This window comes from Pogona vitticeps, chromosome 8 (assembly GCF_051106095.1).
Source record: "Pogona vitticeps strain Pit_001003342236 chromosome 8, PviZW2.1, whole genome shotgun sequence".
Taxonomy (NCBI): Eukaryota; Metazoa; Chordata; class Lepidosauria; order Squamata; family Agamidae; genus Pogona; species Pogona vitticeps.
Window position 1 is genome coordinate 18720484 of NC_135790.1, and position 18867 is coordinate 18739350.

At 39.0% G+C, this 18867-nt stretch overlaps 1 protein-coding gene and 1 long non-coding RNA gene across 7 annotated transcripts in view; both read right to left on the reverse strand.

The window, feature by feature from the left end:
- Positions 1–18867, reverse strand: part of KIRREL3 (kirre like nephrin family adhesion molecule 3) — an 846407-nt gene that overhangs the window by 508773 nt on the left and 318767 nt on the right. The gene's annotated exons all lie outside the window — the stretch shown is intronic.
- The window catches only part of LOC144584208 (uncharacterized), a 30746-nt gene continuing 17415 nt past the window's right edge, over positions 5537–18867 (reverse strand). Inside the window, exon 2 of the long non-coding RNA XR_013538319.1 lies at positions 5537–18697. This is a non-coding gene — a long non-coding RNA (uncharacterized LOC144584208). The remainder of the gene's footprint in view (positions 18698–18867) is intronic.

The following is an 18867-nucleotide window of genomic DNA, read 5'->3' on the forward strand; positions in this document are numbered from 1 at the left end:
CAATAAATTATAATGTTGTAATTGTAATTCTTTTTATGTTACACTGTGTAGCCTTTGAAGAAGGCTGATAGGCTGAAATGTGTTGGGTATTTTATAATGGAATAAAGAACACAATGTTTTCTACATCTTGGAACTAAAGTTTCCCCCTTTTTTGACCTAATTATCTCAGATATGTATACCAGACTTGGCCAATCCAAAGGCTATCTTAACTGCCACTTTTAGGGACTGACATTGCTCATCCTTAATTTCCACTTGGGCCTGAATCCTGAACATACAAAACCCTATATAGTTCATTAAGCCCGTTTGCATCCTTAGGCTCTAGCTAGCGGGTTCTGGTTTAAACCATTTTGTAGCCTTTGCTCTCCAGAATGGCCAACATATAGGCTGACAGAAAGATTTTTGCAGGCTAAGCTCACTATGCAAAACTGCTACGTGCAGAATCAAAGTTTATTTTGCTTTTGTTTTCAATCCCAGTGGCTAGAATTCTGGACCCAGAAATATGGCATGTGGAATCATAACAAACGTACAGTAAGTGAGAAGGGGTCTTCTCACTTCAAAGAAAGTTCTGATGAATCAGCATTGGGCACAGAGAGGATGACTACGTTATACTGTCCCTCTGAAGCAACTTTCTTCCTCAGAAGGAACACAGAGGTAAGCTTTTTGACAACATCCCCCTCCATATCTTCTTGCATATGAGAAGATAACAACATACTTGTTCGGTGATTAATCAGATGCAAAGACTCATCACTCTTCGTGGGACCTAACTTGCACTTCCCTTCTCCATCATCACTTTCTTTCCATGTGGAAAGCAATGCATTTGCAGAGGAGATGCTGCTGCTCAGGTGTAGACCCTACATTTGAGCAAGAACCCTTCTCGATCATGTGTAGAGTCTACTTTCAAAAAGGAATATTCCCTCTACAGATACTGTTTTCCACAGAGTGAAAGAACATACATAGAGGGGGGAAAGCTAGGCTTTTCCTTCTACATTGGTGACAATTGCGTAACAGAATGATCGAAGGAATCTGCTTATCATTCCCAGTTTCTGGAGCCTTCGAGAATAAATTGTGTAACAACTGAATTGTTTTTTTTTTTCACTTAACATGCTACCTTTCCACAAAGATGTGGATACCAAAGGAACTTTCAAGCAAGGAATGTGAATTCAGATTTGGAAAAGTTTAAGAATGCTTGAAAACCTCAGTCTTTGCTAGTTCTGATACAAAACCGGCCTAACCCGCACCTCTCAGGATCATACGTGGATCAGAACAGAGTCATCTACCTATTTGCTGAACATTATGAAGCAGTTCCCCATTCTGAAAAGGAACAACAAACAAAAAAAGCTAACAACATTGATTTTAAAATGTATTCAAATGTATTTTTGCACATTAAAACACATGCAATGCACACAGAACACACATAAATTAAAAAGTAAATAAAATGCAAAGGACTTAACATCTTCACTAGATATTTTTGATAAAGAAATTGGATGGCCACCTATCAGGGAAGCTTTAGCTGTGGATTTCCTGCACTCACAGGAGCCTGGGACCCTTGGTGTCTCTTCTAGGTCTACAAGTCTATGTTTCTATAATTATATAATCATCATCATAACCTTTATTGGCATAAAAATTATATAATCAGAGATGAACATTCCTGCTGGGGGAGGATATGTGTGAGGTGTTAAGACACTTCTATTTCGACATTATGAAATTGTTTATTATCCTATGTTTGATTTTGGATGTCTTTCTTTGTGTTTGTTTTGTCTGTTTGTTGAGAGTCCTCTGGACTGAAAAGAGAACAAACCTATCCATTATGAAGGAAATCAACCCTGAGTGCTCACTGGAAGGACAGATCCTGAAGCTGAGGTTCCAGTACGTTGGCCATCTCATGAGAAGAAAAGACTCCCTGGAAAAGACCCTGAAGTTGGGAAAGTGTGAAGGCAAGAGGAGAAGGGGACGAGAGAGGACGAGATGGTTGGACAGTGTCATCGAAGCTACCAACATGAATTTGACACAACTCCAGGAGGCAGTGGAAGACAGGAGGGCCTGGTGTGCTCTGGTCCATGGGGTCACGAAGAGTCGGACACGACTTAGCAACTAAACAAGAATGACAATAACAACATGCTCCATTAAGTGATAGAACTGAAAATTGTTCAGATTTTTCCAATAACCCATATGTGATCAAGGCATATGTGTTTTGCAACACAGTCACGGGACAATATATGCCTGCTTTATATATACAGAAGGATCGAAGGAATCTGTTCATCATTCCTAGTCTCTGGACAGATATCATGAATATTATAGGCAAAGAGGTGAGTTCCTTTATGAACATTTGAAAAAAGCCACAGTGAGATAAGTAGAGCTTTAATTCTCAGCAGGGGCTTCTCCCATTAATGAATGTAATTAGACACACAAAGACACAACACGGCTTAGGGTATCTGAAACCTCTAAGCCACGTTAAGAGAAATCAATTGATCTCAAAGGAATGACTGTCCAAATAATATTGGAGACTAAAGGAACGAAATGGGTTTGCATTTCAAAATAAGATGGTCTGAGACATTCCAAGCATATAACTGATAGGTCTGAAAGCTGAATGACATCTAAGCAATCAGCTAGTCTACCCCTAATGAATTCAATAGCAGTAAAACTCATTTTCTTCTGCTGTTTTTTCTATAAACAATTTACAGTGTAAATGTGTTTTTGAGGGATACAAATTGTCCTGTATTAAGATACTTTGCGAAGTGTTTCTAGATAACAGCATCTATGAAAAGCCATAAACTGTTCTTGGAACTCTATGGAGAAATACAGTTTCTCTCTCTGAAATCTAACTGTTATGAGTTAGTGGAAATTGTGAGCGTATTTAGAGGAAGGACATGATAGCAGGCTGTGAACAAAATTTTACCGAAGGAACCCAATCAGCAAGAGGTCTATTGCTACAAAAAAAAAAATATCATATCAGCATTTTTCTTCCAAAATCAGTAGGCTGGAACCCACCATGGGAGATTTCCAAGTGAGTTACCAGTGGTGGATGGTTTATGTGATTTAACATGAATTAACAGTCTGAATTTAGCAATCAGTCCAACAAGAGCGTCGTCATTCATTTCCAACAAATGTGCTCCAGATCAAAGTGGGAGCTGCTTAAACCTAGACAATCATTAGATTTCATATGTTGCAGAGTGGGGCCATTAATTCTAATTAGAGAATGGTCTTTGGGGTGAGTTTGCATGACAGTAAACAATGTTTGTATGTATGAGGGATGAAAGGAGAAAATATAAAGAATAGCAAATTGTGGCGTTGTTGTGTAGTGAGTTCTTAGGAAATAGATGATGTGTGTTGATATCTGCAGCTGGGACTGACCATAGGGATGGATAAGGTGGGTGGTCACCAGGAACGTTGATCTCAAGAGGCACCAAACTGATCTGAAGGGACCAGTTCTTAAATCTAGTGTCTGTAGTGAGGCTGGAGAAAACAAATGTTTGTTAACTTTTCCCCAAGGTTTTAAGAGTTTCTCTGGGTATTGACTACAGAAATGAGCTTGCTTCAATTAACTCTGTTTGTTTTCCAACTTCCATATTATGTACTTTGCGCTAAATAGAAATCTCTGGAACATAGTTTTGAATGAGCATGCACGGGCCTTTTCTAGCAGACAGCAGCTGGCCGTTCCATGACACTCCTGTCCTGGGCCTTGCAAACCTTATGGATAACCCTGCAAAGCTGGTTGTCTGTGTGTGCTCAAAAGACTTATTGCCCAAGGCACTATGTATCTGTATTTTAGGGCTAACCTTTTTATTCTGAGAGGGGAGCCATCCTATGTAGCTTTGGGCAAACTACAAACTCCCAAAGTGCCCCAAGAACTATGAAATGGCAAAATAATTCTGAGTACTCTATACTTATAAAATCCTGGAAACATTCACCATTACTCACACTACATCATCATCATCATCATCATCATCATCATCATCATCATCATCATCATCATCATCATCATCGTCGTCGTCGCTGTTGTTGTTGTTATTATTGTTATTGTTATTGTTGTTGTTGTTGTTGTTGTTGTTGTTGTTATTATTATTATTATTATTATTATTATTATTATTATTATTATTATTATTATTATTATTATTATTATTATTATTATTATTATTATTATTATTATTATTATTATTATTATTATTATATTTCTAAGCTCACTCTTTGGCTTTTACCCTTTCTTAGAATGCAAACCCTTAGAAGGTCTCTGAAACTGAATCCAGCCTTTTTTCTGAAGTTGGTTCCTCACCTTTAATGTAGCTACTTCTCCTCCTCGGTACGGTTTCCCATTCATATGATTTCTTTTTTATTTTTTGCCTCATTTATGGACCACCTTTCTCCCAGTGAGGGAACTCAAGGCGGCTCACAATTTTAATACATGTTACACTAACAACACAGCAAATTACAAGGGTAAAGACCAACAAAAATACAACGATCATTTTTAAAAATCGATCGATCGATCGAGTGTATCTGTTGTAGAAGGGGAATTATATGCTCCCTCTAACTGGGTTCAGTCAGCAGTCTCCATTTTGAACCAGCTGAAGTTTCTGGATCGTCTTCAAAGGCAGCAGGACATAGAGGTTGTTATGTTAATCCAAGTGAGATGTAATTAAGGGATGTGTCACTGTAGCCAAATCAGGCATCTCAAAGAAAAAGGCACCGAGTTTTAATTGTGCAAAAGTGCTCCTGGGGATTGCTAAAACCTGGGAATCCTGACTCAGGGATGAATCCAAGAATAAACCCAAGCTACAGACTTAAACTTTTTACGGAAATGTAACCCGATCCAGCACAAGTTAAACCTTTGGAATAGCAGATTCTCACTAAGTAAAGGGCAACGTCTACTTTTGGTTACCAATATTCCCTTAAAGGGCAACTTCTGCCTTGGTCAGAGAAATGGAAAGGAAGATGAGGGAATATATATATTCCCTCATATTCTTTTCAATTTCTCTGACCAAGGCAGAATATATATATATGAATATGAGAATATATATATATGAATATAAGAATATATATATGAATATATATATATGAATATATATATATGAATATATATAAGAATATATATATATGAATATATATAAGAATATATATATATGAATATAAAAGAATATGAGGGAATTTTTATATATAAATTGTTTATATATATATATATATATATATATATATATATATATATATATATATATATATATATATATATATATATATATATATATATATATATATATATATATATATATATATAAACAATTTATATATAAAAATTCCCTCATATTCTTTTCAATTTCTCTGACCAAGGCAGAAGTTTCCCTTTAAGGGAATATTGGTCTGAACCCTGTTGCTTCTAACTGTGAATGGAAAAGAAGCCACAGAAGGAGGTGTTTCTGTGGAAACAATTGAAAACATGTTGGTTGCACACTGGGTATGTGATAGGTGTGTAAGCAGGCACACAACTGATACATAAAGCAAATAACCAGTGCTTCATCAATTAACTTTGGTTGCTTCTGTAATTTCATTTATGCACATGATCAAAAGGAACAAGCTATACTAACCATTGTTTCTATAACAACATTCTTAGGCAAAAAACAACGGCCAAAAAAACCTGCTTGATAGCCATGCTACAGAAAACACAGTTTTCCAGCTATACTGTATAGCTGCTTGAGGAAGCTCACATCCATGTTGTTGTTTAGTCATTAAGTTGTGTCTGACTCTTCGTGACCCCATGGACCAGAGCATGCCAGGTCCTCCTGTCTTCCACTTTTTGAAGTGCTCCTGAGAAATGTCTCTAATTTTATGAAAATATTTTTTATATTTCCCTCAAAATTATCTGCCTCTCAATGTCTTTCATATTATCTGCAAAAGAAATTCACAGGTAATGATGGAAGCATGCACAGCCCACTCCAAGAAATCTTTTCCGTGGCAAATGTGCTGCTTTCCACATTCCCTCAAAGCCTTCTTCTCAATGCCTGATTGACCAAGAGGATTTTAAAAAAAGAGCTTATTTTATTCTATTGTCTTATTTGTGTTTTTAATATTCCTCTTATTTATGAGTATTAATATAATATGATTAAATGATTTAATATTATATGTTTAATCCTTTAACATGACATGTTTAATGCTTTATAAATTTTTTAGTAAGTTATTACAGTATTTAGCTTTTAACTTTCTTTTAATACTGTAAGCTGACTTGGATCCTTAGAAGAACGGTGGCAAATAAATAAATAAACAAATAATTTCCCTTATAACGCCTGAGAAGCATCCCATTCTTTGAAACAGAGAGAACCAAGAAACAAAGAAAGAAGAGACTAACGAAAAAGGATGTTCACCTCATAGATGATCCCCCCATGTTTTTCAAGGTTACCCTGGAACTTCTGTCCTCATGTCTGTGACCCATTGCTATCTTAGGTTAGAACAGGAACCTTTCCCCTTTGTTTAAAACTCTGGCAACTTCTCATTTTTTTCCGAGTCAAAGGCCCACCTGAACTAGAAGAGAGGAGTTCCCAGTTTCTGCCCACACCTCCCATAGTTGAACTACTTCGTCAGAACATTCATGCTTCCCCACATTCTGACGGTCTTTGTTCGACTTTGACCTATTTGAAAACATCTTATTCAAGCCAGGAGTTAGAAAGTTAAAAAAAGGAAGGGAGACAAAGGATAAAAGAAAGAAATATGATAACCTGGATTATCCTTCTCCAAATCTACTCTTTCTCCCATACTCTCCCAAATGCGCACAGACTTGAGTCTTTGGTAATCAGAAGAGGATCAAGTTTCCCTTCAGCAGCTGCATGGATTAGCTTCACACCTTTGTGAGAACAGCTTCAGAGAAGCCTTCCAGAGAGATTTGATAGGGGTTGGTAGAACAAGGCTTTTTCTAAAAAAGAGCTACTGCTGCCTTCATGACATTACTGAAGCAAAGTCCCAGCCTTATTACACTGGGAAGGAAGGAAGAAGAAGATGGAAGATCCATTGCAAGGTAACGTCCCTCCTACACTTTTTGAAGATGAAGAAGAAGTTGAAGCTTTTGATACGACTTAAGGAAAATGAGCATGGTGAAATAATAACACAAGGAAAGTTCACCCTCAGTCTGATCTAGCAGGGCTGTTCTTATGCTGACAACCATGTCTACAATATGTCAAAAAAAAAAAAAAACCAACAGTAACAATTTATTATGAAAGCTGTTTTTATAATGGTTGTTTGTACAGATTGGTGCAAAGATTAGTGAGATAATGATTTGGTTCTTAACTTCTCTTCTACCCAACTACCTAAGCAATTGGTTTTTTTCTTTCTGTCTTTTCTCTCCCTTTCCATCGGAGAGGGTTTTTTTTTTAAGTCTTTGAGCCAAACATTTCTAGTTAAACATATTCTTGAAGTGTCATCATTTTTTTAACAATAATGTGTGTGCAGAGAGAAGTGCAAAAGAATAAATTGCTTAATGCAAGAAACATAAACTCCAAGTCAGCAAAAATTGGGCTGCCACCATCTATTATGCGATTTCTGACATGCCAGTTGCCATTAAAAGGAATTGACAAGGTGAGGACTTGAGAGAGGCAAGGATTGGGGGTAGCAGAAAGGAAGGACTAGACTTTTCAGCTTTCCTTTAACTTCTGAAATCTGGCAGCTCTGAAAATTAGATACAAACTGATGGCATTCTCATAAACCCATCTAGTGTCCATAAGATGCTATGCTAATTCCTGGGGCGTTGGTAAAGGATGAGGAGGAAAGACCAAAGGCAAGGAGTCCATAATTGCTTTTTAATACATTTCCTGAATTCATTCTGCTGCTCACTTATCTGCACTATAGCTGAGCTGGCAGAGTAGGGACAATGCTGCGTGGAATAAATAGGACCTCATAACTTTCATCAAGCTGTATTAAATTGTACTCGGCACCACAATAAACAAGTAAGACCAAGAAAACACATATAATAAGGGAATAATTCAGGGACCATGGCTGCAAATCTTCTTCTGAGCACCTCATTAATCATCCACATCCCCAGACTCATTTATACACTTAAAGAGGCTATAAACAAAGGCAGGATGGCTCGTCTCATTATATACCTTTTTTTATTGAGCTAACTTTCAGAATATTTTATAACATTACCCATATGGCTAGTGATGGAATCTCCGTATGCTTAATGTGATTGGGGCAGGTGCAGAGAGCTTCTCTTCATTGCATGGTAGCATAAAAAAGTACTTAAGGATAAGGTTTTATATAGAGGCTGCTGGGGTTAGGCCTTTCGGATGTCATCAGAGTGAAACAGGTCCCTCAGGGTTCTCCGGTCACCGGCAAGAAATCTCACCTCCAGTCCAAGACCCAGACGCCACTCACAACCCTTCTCCAGTATTCTTTCTGTTCAAAATGTGTCTGCTCAAACATTGTGTCCCATAGTTAGGGCTTGAAAAATCCACTTCTCCACTCATCTGTGACGAGTGAAAAAATGCTGCTTGAGGAGCCACAGCTCCGTCTCACCCTCCCTCCCTCCTTCCTTGCCTCCTTACACTCAGCCTGTCACTCTGTGATCCTGCAGTCCTCCCCTCCCCCTTCCCATTGCAAAAGGAAAAACAGCCCTTTTCTCACGAGAATTCGAGCAGCACATACTTATACAGGTCTGCAGGAGAATGTAGAGTAGTCCCATGCTGGAGAATATGGAGATTCCCTGCTCCCAATTTCAACCAAACGACCTGGCTCCTTAAGAGGCCAGGAGCTTTTGCTTTCAGTTTTATTTTTGCTGGAGACATTAAAAAGAAAGGCATTCAAAATACAGTACAAGCTTCATGGCCCCACAGGCACACAGGTAATAAAGCAACCCAAGTCTGAGGGTATATTTATTTTGGGTTTGTACGCATTGTTATGTAGAAAGTGCCTACTTTAAATTTAAATTTAAGTTTAAACATAAATTGCAAGACTATAGTTCAGTCATGCTGACTGGTGAAATTCTTGACTGACTGGTGAGACATTCTAAAATTTTTCAGGCCCTGCCCATAGTGAAGTCATGCACATTCACAGAAAACACAAGAGAGCAAGCTGATTGACTGCAAAGACACAAACAATTTATCCAATGCTACTTTCTTTGCTAGTCCATATAACAAGGCAACAATTATCCGGTTTCCCCGAAAATAAGACCGAACCTGAAAATAGTCCCTAGTATGATTTTTCAGGATGCTCATAATATAAGCCCTACCCCCAAAATAAGCCCCAGTTAAGTGAAACCTTGCCCTCCACCATTGTGCAGCAACCAGAAGAAGATGACATGACTGTATTTGAATACAGGTAGATTGTTGCATATGAAAAAAATAATAATAAAACATCCCCTGAAAATAACCCCTAACGCATTTTTGAGCAAAAATTAATATAAGACCCTGTCTTATTTTCAGAGAAACATGGTATCATGTTTCAGTTTTGTGTGTTTTACAAAAATGTTCAAAAATCACTCTGAAATGTGCAAAATTTCTCTGAAATTGAAAAAAAAACACACCACCCTCATTTTTTGTCTGTAACTTTATCCAAAGCACATACTTTGGTTTGGTTGTGTGTGTGTTTTTAAAATTAGAGACTTATTGAGGGAAAAAAATGGAGAAGGTTCACAACAAAAGATTAATTCCATCCTGATTTGTCCATCTGCCCAGGAAATGCAAATGCAAATCTGCCCATAAAAATGTGGACCAAACAAAGATTTTCATCATTTGTAATAAGAAACATTACTAGAAGCCTGTATTGAGAAAGAGATTGTTTAGTAAAACCTTTGAGTCACACATGCTGGAATGCAATTTGAATCAAGGGAAACATATTAGACAAGAATGCTTAACAGAAATAATGGTTATCTGAAATAATTGGATAGTAGCACTCCATATTTAATTCCTGGTTGCCTCCATTTACATGTTGTAATAATGCAGATGAGAATTTGTTTCTACACTGCTTGTTCTAGGTGAAAGCTTATTTCTACACACCTGCAGATTCTGTTCTTGAACTACCTTTGGAACCTAATGGTTAAGTCCACTTCTGTGCCACCAAGAAGAAAAGAGGACATGGATTGCTGTAGAGTTGCATGGAATTTGCATCCAGTACTGTTGATGTGTAAATGAAGAACTAGATGTAATGATTTTAATTTCAACAGAAATTCAATGCATCTCATCATAACGGGGAAAGACCATGGCCAGATGACCTACATGCTCACTCAAACCACGATTCAACTGCTAACTATTGGTTAGTGGATGGTTTCACTTGCTTTTCTTCCCTCCTCTATCTTCCAACTGGATCTGGACTGGAAAATTCATTGAAAAAATGCCAAGGAAAAGTAAAGAATGGAAACAGAAGAGTGACTTTAGAGAAAGGGCTTTTCTCCACAAAAAATGATGAATGGACACAGTAATGATGGGTTTCTATTCCTTCATTTTCATACGAGGAGAAATTCTACCTCTGAACAAATGCTGTTCTCCAATGTCTCAGATATTTCCTTGCCTTGCAGCACATATCTCCATATTTCTGCCTGATTTTCAAGGTGCTTTCGAATTTTTGTTACATCGGTTTGCGTGGCATTTCCAAAATTTTGTTATGATTCAAAGATGACCAAGTGTGCTGTGTTCTCTTCATCCCAGACTCTTTCCTAAAATCTTGCCTACACATTCCCAGGCTGTGATGTGAAAAGGTTCAATGAGAACTGTCACCTTGTGACATCTTCCCTTCAGTTTTAAAAGTGTGGGAAGAGTAGGAGGTAGTAGACAGCTGGAGACACGATTATACAATGAAAGACTTGACAATTACACACAAGCAGTCATCCCCTAAATAAACTTAATCAACCGACAACCCACCCATGACAATTCCATTACATTTTTCTTCAAGTTTGAAAATATTTATGAAGCCATTTATTTTCAAGCAAAAAGGAAATATTTAAAACAAGGGCAAGAAATGTTCAGCACAGCATTGCTCCAAATAACAAAGGATTCATTGAGATATCATGGCTAGAGATGGGCGTGAACTGACACAATGGTGGCTTGTGATACTTTGTGGTTCACTGGGGTCCACAAACCACGAACCACACCAAATGTTAAAAAAAATGAAACGGATTGTGGTTTATTTGGTTCGGGCCCATCTCTAAATGAAGAGGAGTTTTCTGTGTAGGTCAGCTGTACAGAAATTCCCCTTCATGGTTTTCCCTACCCTACCCCCTTCATGAGCCCCAACACCTATTTGGGGTGTTGGGCATCAGACTGCCATTCTGTGCAGCTAATTAGGAAAGCAGGCTTTCTGATGCCCACATCCTGCCCCAGTGCTTCCTAGGAGGCTTAGGATCTTGTGGGAAGTACAGTTCTTTGAAGGTTCCCTATACACTGTATACACCAATGGGCAGCAAACTACACTTCTCACAATACCCTAAGCGTCCCAGGAAGCACTGGGGCAGGATGTAGGCCACACACACTCAGCTGGGGCAGTGGAGAATGCCCAGAGTAAATAGGTGCTGGGGTCCATGAAGGGGGGGTGGGCTTTCTGAGGGGAGGGGAAATGAAGTGAAATAAAATGCCAATGATGAAAAAGTTCCATGTTTCATTTCACTTTGTGGAAGTGCAGTTCCCCAAACTGCCCATGAAATGAACTACTACCTGGTTCGGTTCATGGGGTTTTTTGGTTCGTGTTTTCTGTCCATCTCATATCAATATAGGCTTTATTTGCTCAGATGGCTGTCAAGCAGAGTGTGGTTTTAGGGTGGCAGAAGGCTTGAAAACGATTTACCTGCAGCTTAGAAATGAAGTACTGGTCATTGGCAATGGATTCCTTTGTGCCATTTCAGTGGCTAAAAGATCTGTTGCAACACTGGAAAAAATAAACACCCACCTCCTATGATTTAGTGGTTTGAGATCCCTGCCTACATTTGGAAGTGTGAACTGTAGACTTGGTCTCTTCAATCCTCAGACCGAGGTTGACAAATCTGTTTTGGTTTCTCCTGCACTTGAACTATTTCGGTCCTGAGCCATTTGCATGCCAAATATGGAGAAATTTGCAAATTATTCAGTAAATCCTTACCAAATAAAAATGAGCTAACATAAAGTGCTCACCCATCCTCAACCAAACAGCTTGCCAACAATCCGTGTCTAGAAAAAAGGAGCCACGTTTTGTTCATGGTGGAAATGAGCAACGATGGTCACATTCAGAAGTTGGGAATGTTACTTCAGGCAGAGACTACAGTTCCCAGAATCCCCATTTACCCTGCTAGCTGGGAGATCCAAACAGCTGTAATTAGAAAGTCACTTTCTTAGCTCTGGGCACATTCTGAATGCCATCTTCCTCTCCAATCTGGGCCAATATATTTCCTGCTATGCTTCATACACAACACTGTCAAGTAAGAAGATTAAGTGATGTTAACTTAGTTCTAATATGAGACACTATAATAAATTTCATTAGAAGTGGCTGGAAAAGTGAGGAGCACAGCGCTGCTGCTGAGTGTCAGGTGGCTGGCAGCTCCAACGTATATCTTAGGAAACTTATCATCTAATTATAAAGAATAAAGCACTTTTTTTCCAGTGTGGTTACATGTGGTAATGAAGCATGCAGAAAACTTCACAAGATAGATGGGGGCTTTCACCACTGAAGCTGAAAACTTGCTTAACTTAATAGTCTATTTATTACATTTATTCCCTGAGCATACAGAACTCGATTAATATCTTCTATCTTGCCCCGTGTTATACAATTAAAGCTAGTGAAATGCATTTGCCTAGGCAGGCTTGGCAGTGGATAGCAACAGAAGAAGGCAGACGCTAAAAGACTCTTCCAAAAGACAGACAAGAAGTTGTGAGTGGAGAGAATAATGAACAGACCAGAAAGGGTCTCGGGACCATATGTGGGATAAAGATAAGTAAAGAAGAGGGCTGATTGTTAGCTGAGCAGACAAGAACTTGGGATGACTTATGAATGCTTGTGCTGAAGAAGGAGCTGCTTCAGACCACTAGCCTGCCTAACCTCTGTACAGTGACCAGGGAGCCGAGAGCATGTGAGGATCACTCGTTAAATACCCTTTCCTTCTACATTACACATGCCTCTACATGCCTCAGTGAAGAATTTCAAAGCCCTATGAGATTTCTTGCCTGCAGTCCAAGAAGGAGACACGGAAGTATCATTTTTCCACTCAACCTCTCTGAGGTTTGTGCAATATGTTGGCAACAAATTACATAGTGCTGTTTCCTTTTGAAAGGCAAAGCACACAAAAAAGACCACACAGAACATCTTCCTGAATGTTTGTGGACAACCTGTCTGATGCATTTGCTCCTCATAAGCCTATGCAACGAGCAGCAACCATTGTCGTTTTTTGCAACTGCACATTTTCCTTTATAGAACCAGAGATATAAAGCAAAGCATGTCACTGTTTGGGCTTTTGTTCTATGAAAAACAAGTCCTTCTGTGTGATAGATAAGCCAATGGGTTAAGCTACCTATAGTTTGATAGGATCTCACAGGTGTGCAAACGACCTACCTACCGTATCATGTGCAAACTCCCTTGGAACAGTATATAGAATACAATGAAGGAATAAATGCGGCCTGGAGATTGTGAGTGTCATAGTCCAAAAAAGGCACCTTTGGTATCATGTGTCTCACTGGCCTCGTGGGGAAGAAAATCAAATTTCATTTTATCTTCCATGAGCTTTTAGAAAATTAGCTATGATTAACTGTCTTGAGGAAGGAAAAAACTGGATGAATTAATGACAGCTACAAAGTGGAGAAGTAAAATGTAATAGAAGATTCTAGTTTTGATTATTATTGTTGAGTTTATCTTAAATTCCAGGAAAGAGATTTCTAACAATTACAAGGAAAGTACAGCATCATTTAAAAATAACTGATTGTACATGTATTTGTCTTGGCATGGCATTCCCTATTTCCAAAAAAATGGGAGGTGATTTACAAGATTCCCAATGTGGTGTAATGGATAATAGCGATGGACTAGGAATCTGGAGAGTAGGGTTCTAATCCCCGCTCAGGCACGGAAACTCCCCAAAGAAGTGGAACTGTTAAAACCAATCTTTAAACATCTCATTTACCTTGAGAGAGTTCCAACTTGATGGGACAACTTGATGGATCAGCATTTACACTATATATATAGTGTACATATACATATATACAGGTTGGTGCCCCGCTTGACGACGATAATCCATTCCAGGAAAATTGCTGTTAAGCGAAATCATTGTCAAGCAAAAAAACCCCATTGGAATGCATTGAAAACTGGTCAGTGCGTTCCAATGGGGAAATACCTCATCGTCCAGCAAAGATTGCCCATAGAGAACCGCCGATCAGCTGTTAAAAATTGCTGTCTTCTGAAGCAGCCATTTTGCAAAGGGAGGGAAGCGATTTTGCAGAGGGAAGCCATTTTGTGGAACAAAAAAAAATCATCGTATAGCGAACAAACAGTTCGCGAAGCAGGCTCCTAATCAACGTAATGCTGATTTCCCCACTGGAAACATTGTTTTGCGATTGCAATAGTGGTTGCAAAAAAGTCATCGTTAAACGATTTTGATGTCATGCGGGGTAAACGTCTAGTGGGACACCACTGTATAGTGTAAATGCTGATCCAGAAAGTTGTTACACTATATAGATACAGTAGTGTAAATACGTTATAGTGTAAATGTATATATAGTGGTGAGAAGTTGAATTTGACCAAGTATGTTAACCTGGGATATTTCTAAATTATAATTAGAGATGGGGGTATTTGTATATGAATATCTCCACATAGGCAGAAATAATGAGGGTTTCACCAGAACTCAAATTGTGAGTGGGACAGGGGAAGTTCTGTACCACTCACCATTTCGCCACTGCCACCAGCTCCGCAGAGGCTTCCTATCGTGCTGTTCTCCACAATGGATTAGCTATTCTCCAACCAAGCAGAGAGGCTCGTCATCCCGCCTCCTGCCAGGACTGGGTAATCGATTGCAGACAACGGCGCGATAGGAACGTCCGACAAGCTTACGTCAGTGGCGAAATCATGAGTGGACAGTCTGGCCCCATGGGGCTGGACCCTCGTCATTCCCACCTGTGTGGGGATATTCATATTTTTGTATGAATACCCGCATCTCTAATTATAATAAAATGTTCAATCCATTTCTGTGAAGGTAGTCACACCTTAGTTTTGGCTCTGATTTCTTCAGCTTGGCCTCACTGTTGCCTGCATTCTTTCCCCCTGCAAGCAGGTGACAGTATGTCACACATATTCTCGGTTCACGTTCATGGATCTGTTGTTTGTTTTGATTGTTATAATTTTCTGATGAAGGATGGCAAAAATAGCATCTGTCTGATGTATCATTATTTCTTCATATGCCTACTTCCTATGATTCCCCTCCCTGTACTGCGTACTTGGAAAAAAAACACTTGTAATGTGGCTCAGAAGTACTGACTAACTAAATAAGATATACCTAAGCTTGAACTTGTGTATGGGTCTCCCAGGTCCAGATCAAGCAGGTTAATAATTACACTGTACCGGGTTTTCTGAAAACAGAGGTTATATTGCGAACGATATCAAGTCATTGACAGAAAAACAATGCAGCAATTAATGAGCTTGATTAGCATATTATGCAAATTTGCATAATATGCAAAGATAAGGTTTCTAATTTACATTATATGCAAACCAGTCTGCATCATTTGCATAATATGCAGATGAGGCCACCCAGATTTGGAGAACGGCAATATGGTAATCCTAAATAAAAATCTTTTGCTGTTTGCCTACCTGTCATTCCAAATAAAAACAATCTGGCAGGTATTTTTGGAACTCAGAGGCATGCACGAAAAAAACAGGGGAAGTTCTGTACCTCCCTGAATTGACATTCTTAGGAAGCATGGATTTCAGAAGCCATACACCCACGTGTTTTGGTTCTGGATTACCTGGTGAAGTTTACCCTGTTCCTTTCTACATAATAGGATGCATACAAAAAGACATTCCCTTCCTCTTGGCTGAAATGATCTAGTGGGAAAGAGAATATAAATATATGCAAGGATAGAGGTTTAAATACTCCCGTTAAGATTAACATCTGTGGTAATTGACTTAACTGGGGGATTTTTTTTAATGCTTTGCAGGATTTCTCAAAAGATGAAAAAAAAATTAAAATGTGGTTCTGAGAGCTCGTAGCCATGAATTTACTTCTGAAATATATGTATATATCAAGAGAAGCCCATAGCTAAAACTTTAAGGCGCTGATTTCAGGGGATTTAATAAGAATGTAATTTGTATAATTAGCCATTCATCAATGTCATTTTCATTAAATGAATGCCAAAAATATTACCTTCTTCAATATGACCTAACAGGATTGGAATATATTACATGAAAAACAAACACTTAGAGAGTTCTTTCTCCTTTTTCCTAGGCATAAGTCTGTCATATAATCCGCTTTGTGAGGCTGTGAAGTCCCTCTGCTTCTGTCTTAAGTAGTCAACAAAACTACCGGAGAAAATAATAAGACTTGTACATAAGATGTCTAACTCCAAATTCTAGGCACTGACATTTATGATCTTCATGTCAAAGCTGTTTCTACTTGGAAACAAATATGTCTGGCAGATGTTCCAGAAGATTACAGTTACTGTAGGTTATCCTCCTCAGATGCCATCCCTATGAGGAAAAGATATGAAAACATGACCATAAAGATGGGCTACAGCTGAGGAGGAGAACACTCGTATCAGCTTCCTTTCCAGCTCACTTTGCCTCGCAGATCCTGCTTTGTTCTTCTCTCCTTACCCTTATCTTTACCTTTTTCTTTAAGTACATTATTTCCTCATGCCCTTCTTGCCTTATCTTCAGCTCTATCCCCATTACTACCTGTTCAGGGTTTTCTTCTTAGAAGTACTTCTAAGTACTGTAGGTACTTCTACAGTCATGGCACCTAGTTATGGAACAAACTCCTGGAAAAAGGATATTTTCATGGTGTACTGTAAAGCAAGAGTTCCCCTTCCAATAAGCAGGTATGTTCTATAGCTACTGCTAATCTAACATTATTTCATCCAGTATGGCTTTTGCAATGCAATTTATGTGGTTGGTTTTGGGAGATGATGGCAATCTCCCAGCTCCCTGAAGATCTGATTAAATTCTTTTCAGTAGCTTCTCACCAGAGCTGGTAATTTTCCGGGCAGGTCTTGGAAGAGCTGTGGGGTGGAGTGTGAGGGAAGGAAGCCAAAATATGACACTGGCATTAGACCTTTGATCTGGTGTTAAACAACACAACATCACTGGTCTGGCAGAGTGCATTGTTTTCAGGATCTGGGCCCAGCAACGACATATATTGAAGAACTACCAACATGGTCTACTTATGGCCTAATTAAAATTAAGAATATAAATTTAACATGACTGCTTATAAATTCCCCCAACACCCCTCCCCCCAAAAAAGAAGAAGTTTAGAAATATACAAGTCTCCCAGATCACCTTTCCCCCCTACACACTAAAGACTTTATTTTAAAGTAATTGCTTGAGGCATTTCAATATGAGAAAAGACTTAGGTTGCCATATGTTTTCAGCTCTTGCTTTATTTATTGTTAATTCTGGCAGCTCAAGCTGTTTCCATTGTTTAAGATATATGAAGCAAGATGGGAGGGAAGTTGCATGCCGCAGATCAGCAACATCTTATGCTGTCAAAACCATTACAAGGTCATGTGGATTAGGTATCTTGAGGAGCAATTAATACACTTGTGGCAATACATCACTCATTCCCTAGAGCATAGAAACATTAACAATACTGTCAGGCAACATTTTAGTTCTGGTGGGGCTTACAGCTGTCAGGCTTTTGGCATGCTTGGTGATGATAAGGCAGGTAAGGCAGTAAAGATGATGCTTGCCACTGTCCCTCCGAAGACCATCAAGAATGATGGAAAAGAAGAAAGCTGTTCATAATGAACTATTGAAAGAAATCATTATAATGATAGACCACTGAGGATAAAATATGCCCTGACACCCCTGAGATATTGGTTCATTTCTGGATAGAGAGACTCTAAATAGGAAGCTGTGTGTGGGTATTTTAACTCCTCTGCATCGGATTTTGCATGGCGAGGAAAAATCACAGACAGGTTATGTCTGGAGGATAACATAGTCTGAAACTACCATAAAATTCATGGAATGAGGCAAAATGATAGCACAATAAGTGTAGTAAGTCTCAGCTAGAACAGGCCCATTTGAACAGATGGAGGAGTTGGCTGACCAAATCTCCACTGATTCAATGGGCCTACTGTAGTGCAACTTACTACATTAAGCAACAGGATTCCAGCCACTGAGTAGGCTCACCAGCCCACAACACGATACAAGGAGCACCTGCAGAGTAGTGGGCAGGCCAGACTTCCTTTACTTGAGTAATTGTGAGAGATATAGGAGTTCCAGTTATGCAGATGGGAAACTGAGGTACTACTGACATTATTAAGCGCACAGGGCTACCACAGAAGGATTCTAATGCAGATCAAGTAAGTCCCCTGTGCCGGTCAGTTCCCCCCCCCCACGCACACACACACACACCATAAACCAAACACAAAGGCTTAACACAGCGAGAGTGATGTAAGCTTCACAAACTAGACTATCATGCTTGCCAAAAAGGAATGGCATAAGAGCAGACTTCCCATGAGATATATGAACAAATCTCACACATTTCTTGTATGTTATTGAAACAGGCCATCCTGACATTGTGAGAAGACTTGTTAATGCTTCTCCAGAATGTGGCTATGTGCAAAACTAGTTTCTTTCAATGTGAATATCATTGCTAGTTTATGCAACATAGTAACCTTTACTGTCCTTTGTGATAGTGCTCGTTTTTCTGAAATGGCGGGGGCATGGGACAGGACCTTCTCTGTTGCTGGCCCCAGACTCTGCAACTCCCTCTCATGGAAGCTAGGCTGGCCTTATCTTTAC